Source organism: Chiloscyllium plagiosum, chromosome 5 (assembly GCF_004010195.1).
Source record: "Chiloscyllium plagiosum isolate BGI_BamShark_2017 chromosome 5, ASM401019v2, whole genome shotgun sequence".
Classification (NCBI taxonomy): domain Eukaryota; kingdom Metazoa; phylum Chordata; class Chondrichthyes; order Orectolobiformes; family Hemiscylliidae; genus Chiloscyllium; species Chiloscyllium plagiosum.
Genome location: NC_057714.1, coordinates 94,723,935 through 94,729,934, shown reverse-complemented (window position 1 = coordinate 94,729,934; position 6,000 = coordinate 94,723,935).

The window sequence follows — 6,000 nt, the reverse complement described above, 5'->3', positions numbered from 1 at the left end:
TCTTTCCAGATACTCGTAAATCCTATCCCTCAGTACCCTTTCCATTTCTTTGCCTACCACCGAAGTAAGACTAACTGGCCTGTAATTCCCAGGGTTATCTCTATTCCCTTTTTTGAACAGGGGCACAACATTCGCCACTCTCCAGTCCCCTGTTACCACCCCTGTTGACAGTGAAGATGAAAAGATCATTGCCAACGGCTCTGCAATTTCCTCTCTTGCTTCCCACATAATCCTAGGATATATCCCGTCAGGCCCGGGGGACTTGTCTATCCTCAAGTTTTTCAAAGTGCCCAACACATCTTCCTTCCTAACAAGTATCTCTTCTAGCTTACCAGTCTGTATCACACTCTCCTCTTCAACAATACGGTCCCTCTCATTTGTAAATACTGAAGAAAAGTACTCATTCAATTCCTTTCCTATCTCTTCCGACTCAATACACAGTCTCCCACTACTGTCCTTGATCGGACCTACCCCTCGTTCTCGTCATTCTCAAGTTTCTCACATATGCATAAAATGCCTTGGGGTTATCCTTGATCCTACCCGCCAAAGATTTTGCATGCCATCTCTTAGCTCTCCTAATCCCTTTCTTCAGCTCTCTTCTGGCTATCCTGTATCCCTCCAACGCTCTGTCTGAACCTTGTTTCCTCAACCTTATGTAAGCCCCCTTCTTCCTCTTTACAAGACATTCAACCTCCCTCGTCAACCAAGGTTCCCTCACACGACCATCTCGTTCCTGCCTGACAGGTACATATATATCAAGGACACGTCGTATCTGTTCCTTGAAAAAGTTCCACATTTCCACGACATCCTTCCCTGACAGCCTATGTTCCCAACTTATGCTCCTCAGATCCTGTCTTACAGCATCGTATTTACCCTTCCCCCAATTGTAAAACCTCCCTGTTGCACACTCCTATCTCTCTGCATAACCAAGGTGAAAGTCACAGAATTGTGGTCACCATCACCAAAATGTTCACCCACTAACAAGCCCATCTCTTGTCCCAGTTCGTTACCAAGTACCAAATCCAATATGGCCTCCCCTCTGGTCGGACAATCTATATACTGAGTTAGAAAAGCTTCCTGGACACACTGCACAAACACCACCCCGTCCAATCTACTTGATCTAAAGAGCTTCCAATCAATATTTGGGAAGTTGAAATCGCCCATGACTACTACCCTGTGGCTTCTGCACCTTTCCAAAATCTGTTTCCCAATCTGTTTCTCCACATCTCTGCTGCTATTGGGGGGCTTATAGTAAACACCCAACAAGGTGACTGCTCCTTTCCTATTTCAGACTTCAGCCCATACTACCTCCAAAGGCTTTTCACAGCAGAGAGTGGCGGAAGCTGGGTGGAAGTGAATTTGGAGCGCAGAGCTGGTCGGGAAGGTAAGTGATTGATATTTGAGTGGGTGTGTTCTAGACCCTAGGTCCTACAAAGTAGGGCCTCCGTCCCATCCTCTTCCTCTAACCTAACTTTAAAGTCCACAGGTAAGCTACTCAGTGTTCTTGTTTTGGAGACTAAGTGTAGAGTAATGGCAGCGCAGGCAGTGGAATGTTCCTCCTGCAGGATGTTTGAGGTAGGGGTGACCACCGATGCTCCTGCCGACTTCATCTGCAGTCAGCTCCAGCTCCTCACAGAACGCGTTAGGGAACTGGAGCTGGAGTTGGATGAACTGAAAATTATTCGAGAGGCTGAGAGGGTGATAGATAGAAGCTACAGGGACATAGTTATGCCAGAGAACAGAGGTAGCTGGGTAACAGTTAGAGGTGGGAAGGGGAGGAAGCAGGCAGTGCAGGGATCCCCTGTGGTCGTTCCCCTTAACAATAAGTATACCGCTTTGGATACTGTTGGGGCAGGACGGCCTAGCAGGGGTAAACGGGACGGCCTAGCACGAGGTCCGGCTCTGAGGCTCAGAAGGGAAAGGGGGAGAGGAGGAGAGCGCTAGTTATAGGAGACTCTATAGTTAGAGGGACAGGCAGGCGGTTCTGTGGACATGGGCGAGACTCTCAGATGGTTTGTTGCCTCCCAGGTGCCAGGGTCCAAGACATCTCAGACCGTGTCTTCAGAATCCTTAAGAGGGAGGGTGTGCAGCCAGAAGTCGTGGTGCACGTTGGCACCAATGACATAGGTAGGAAGAGGGGTGGGGAGGTCATTCAGGAGCTCAGGGAGTTAGGCTGGAAGCTAAAAGCCAGGACGGACAGAGTCGTCATTTCTGGGTTGTTGCCGGTGCCATGTGACAGTGAGGCAAGGAATAGGGAGAGAGTGCAGTTGAACACGTGGCTGCAAGGATGGTGTAGGAGGGAGGGCTTCAGGTATTTGGACAATTGGACTGCATTCTGGGGAAGGTGGGACCTGTACAAGCAAGACGGGTTGCACCTGAACCAGAAGGGCACCAATATCCTGGGAGGTAGGTTTGCTAGCACTCTTCGGGGGGGTTTAAACTAATTTGGCAGGGGGATGGGATCCGGACTTGTAGTCCAGCAAGTAGGCTAGCTGTTTGTCAGGATGTCCAAGTGTGTGGGGAGGCTGTGAAGAAGGTAGCACTGACAGGGAATACTTGCGGACACAGAGATGGGTTCAAGTACGTATAGTTCAACGCAAGGAGTATCAGAAATAAGGTCGGTGAACTTAAGGCGTGGATAGGTACTTGGGACTATGATGTTGTGGCCATCATAGAAACGTGGATATAAGAGGGACAGGAATGATTGTTGAAGGTTCCTGGTTACAGATGTTTCACTAAGATTAGGGAGGGTGGTAAAAAAGGAGGGGGGATGGCATTGCTAATTAGAAATGGTATAATGGCTCAGAAAGGCAGTTTGAGGGAGAATTCAAGTATGTCCAACATTTCCTGAGAGCTAATACACTCCAGTTCTGGGAACAACCTCTTTTGCACACTCTCCAAAGTCTTCCTGTGGTGTGATGAATGGAACTGCACTCAATGCTCCCAATGTGGCCTACCTAAAGCCTTATACAGGAGGACTCCTTCATTCAGAGAATTGTGACTCTTTAGAGTTCCCTGCCACAGAGGGCTGTAGAAACTGAATCATTGAACATGTTCAAGACAGAAATCAGTGGATATCTAGAAACTTATAACATTACGGGATAGGGAAATAAAGTGGGAAAACGGTGTTAAGGAGATTAGAGTTGAGAGTGTAGTGCTGGAAAAGCACAGCAGGTCAGGCAGCCTCTGAGGAGCAGGAAAATCGATATTTCAGGCAAAAGCCCTTCATTAGAAATGAGGCTGGGAGCCTCAGGGGTGGAGATGTAAGTGGGGGTGGCGGGGGGGAGGGTGAGGCTGGGGGAAAGGTAGCTGAGAGAGTGAGAGTGCAATAGATGGATGGTGGGGATAAAGGTGATAGGTCGGAGGGGAGGATGGAGTGGATAGGTGGGAAGGAAGATTGGCTGGTGGGACATGTCAAAAGGGTGGTGCTGAGCTGGAAGGCTGGAACTGGGATAAGGTGGAGGGGAGGGAAAATGAGGAAACTGGTGAAATCCACATTGATGCCTTGGGGTCCTGAGGTGGAAGATGAGGCGTTCTTCTTCCAGGCCTTGGGTGGTAAGGGAGTGGCGATGGCAGAGGCCCAGGATGTACATGTCCTCAGCTGAGTGGGAAGGAGAGTTGAAGTGTTCAGCCAGGGAGCGGTGGGGTTGGTTGGTAAAGGTGTTCTGGAGAGGTTCTCTAAAGTGCTCTGCAAGTATACGTCCTGTCTCCCCAATGTAGAGGAGAATGCATTGGGAGCAACGGATAAAGTAAATGACATTTTGGAAGTGCAGGTGAAACTTTGATGGATGTGAAAGACACCTTTGGGGACTTGAACGGCGGTGAGGGGATGTGGGTGCAGGTTTTGCAATTCATGTAGTGACCGGGGCAGATGCTGGGAGGGGAGGGTGGGTTGTTGATGGGGGGGGGGGAACCTGACAAGGTAGTTCCAGAGGGAAAAGTCTTTACAGAAAGCAGATAGGGATGTGGAGGGAAATATATCTCTAGTGGTGGGGTCTGTTTGTAGGTGGTGGAAATAGTGGTGGGTGATGCAATGTATACGGAGGTTGGTGGGATGGAAGGTGAGGACCAGGGTTACATTGAATCATCCCCCGCCATTTCCACCACCTACAAATGGACCTCACCACTAGAAATATATTTCCCTCCCCACCCCATCTGCTTACCATAAAGACAGTTCCCTCTGTGACTACCTCATCAGGTCCACACACCCCTAATATCCCACCCTCCTCTCTCGGCACCTTTCTCAGCCACCACAGGAATTGCAAAACCTGTGCTCATACCTCCCCCCTCACCTCCACCCAAGGCCCCAAAGGAGTCTTCCATATCCATCAAACTTTCACCTGCACTTCCACACACGTCATTTACTGTATCCGTTGCTCCCAATGCAGTCTCCTTTGGGGAGACAGGACACCTATTCACAGAGAACATCTCCAGCATACCTGCACCAACTAGCCCCACTTCCCCCTGGCCAGACACTTCAACTCCCCCTCCCACTCCACTGAGGACACGCAGGTCTTGGGCCTCCTTCATTGCCACTCCCTTATCACCCGATGCCTAGAGGAAGAACACCTCATCTTCCATCTCAGGACCCTCCAACCCCATGGCATCAATATGGATTTCACCAGTTCCCTCATTTACCCTCCCCCCATCTTATCCTGCTCCTCGGATGTTGCCTGACTTGCTGTGCTTTTCCAGCACTACACTCTTGACTCTAATCTCCAGGATCTGCAGTCCTTCTTTCGCCCAGTGTTAAGGAGACGTTCAGCCATGAGACAGAATGGCAGGACTGGCTGAATGGCTGCCTCCCATTCCTGTTTTCTCATGGTCAGATGTGCAGTGTGATATCAAAACTTTCAGAATAATAAAATAATAAAATAAGCAATTAAATAATTTAAAGGTTCTTTAGCAGTTACAAATATAGTATAAAATTCAAAGTTACACACTTTTACAGCACCTAATAAAGGAAGGAATGGCTATTGTCCCTGTCTTACTTAATGGCCAAGGAATGCATATCTATAATGTAGTGAAACAGGTTGTGTATCTGCATCTCAATGGTGGGTGGAAGAGTGGAAGGGATTTCTGGTTAACCATATGATGGACAAAAGTTGAACCATCTACCGTTGCTCCAGATTACAGCATGGATATGAAAACACGTTACCATAACAACTTGGATTCTCCTCAATGATCTTTAACACATTCCCACCACTATCACCACTCATGTTATCAAAACATGAGTTTTGATCTAATTCTAATTTCCCATGTGCAGATATATAATTCATTACTTTTCAATGCAATAAAATGGAAAAGTTTATTGAATGATTGCCCTTGTGCTTATTTGTAGGAGAGACATAAATGGTGGAACTCTATGACACTGCCAATAAGAATTGAAACAAGCAAAACTGTACGATAATTCACTGACATACTTTCAATAAATTTAAATGTTGCGCATAAAAGCTGCAAAAACAGCACAACTTTCAAAAGAAATCCCTGTAATATGCACATGACAACCCAAACCCAAATACCTGTGCATTTGTTGCATTCCAATCTGCAAATCGGCAATCTGCAAAGTCATGCCCAATTTTTTTCACAATTTATCAATGTATATTCATTAGTCATTGAGATATTATATGCGCTGTAGTATAAAGGAGTTATATTCAAGTAAAATTGCATCAAGCACAATAAGCATGGTTTTTGCGAGGGATCAAGACAATAATACAATATTGCTGACACAAATTGCTGTTTAATGGGGAAAGCAAATATTTGTGTGGGTTTTGCAAAGAAATGCAAGCAATGCTGATTATCTGCTTTTGACTCTGTGTTTACATGTGTGTAATATAGGATTTTCTTAAGGAATTAGTGAGTTTGTTAACTATGGATGGGTATCTCATGTCGACTCTTTTCCTTATTTGAAGTTCCCTAATTATTCTTTCAAGACCAAGGCCTTTGTCACGGCTTCTTCCCTTATTCATGACCCAAAGATTTGGGTGGAGGGGCAGGTAG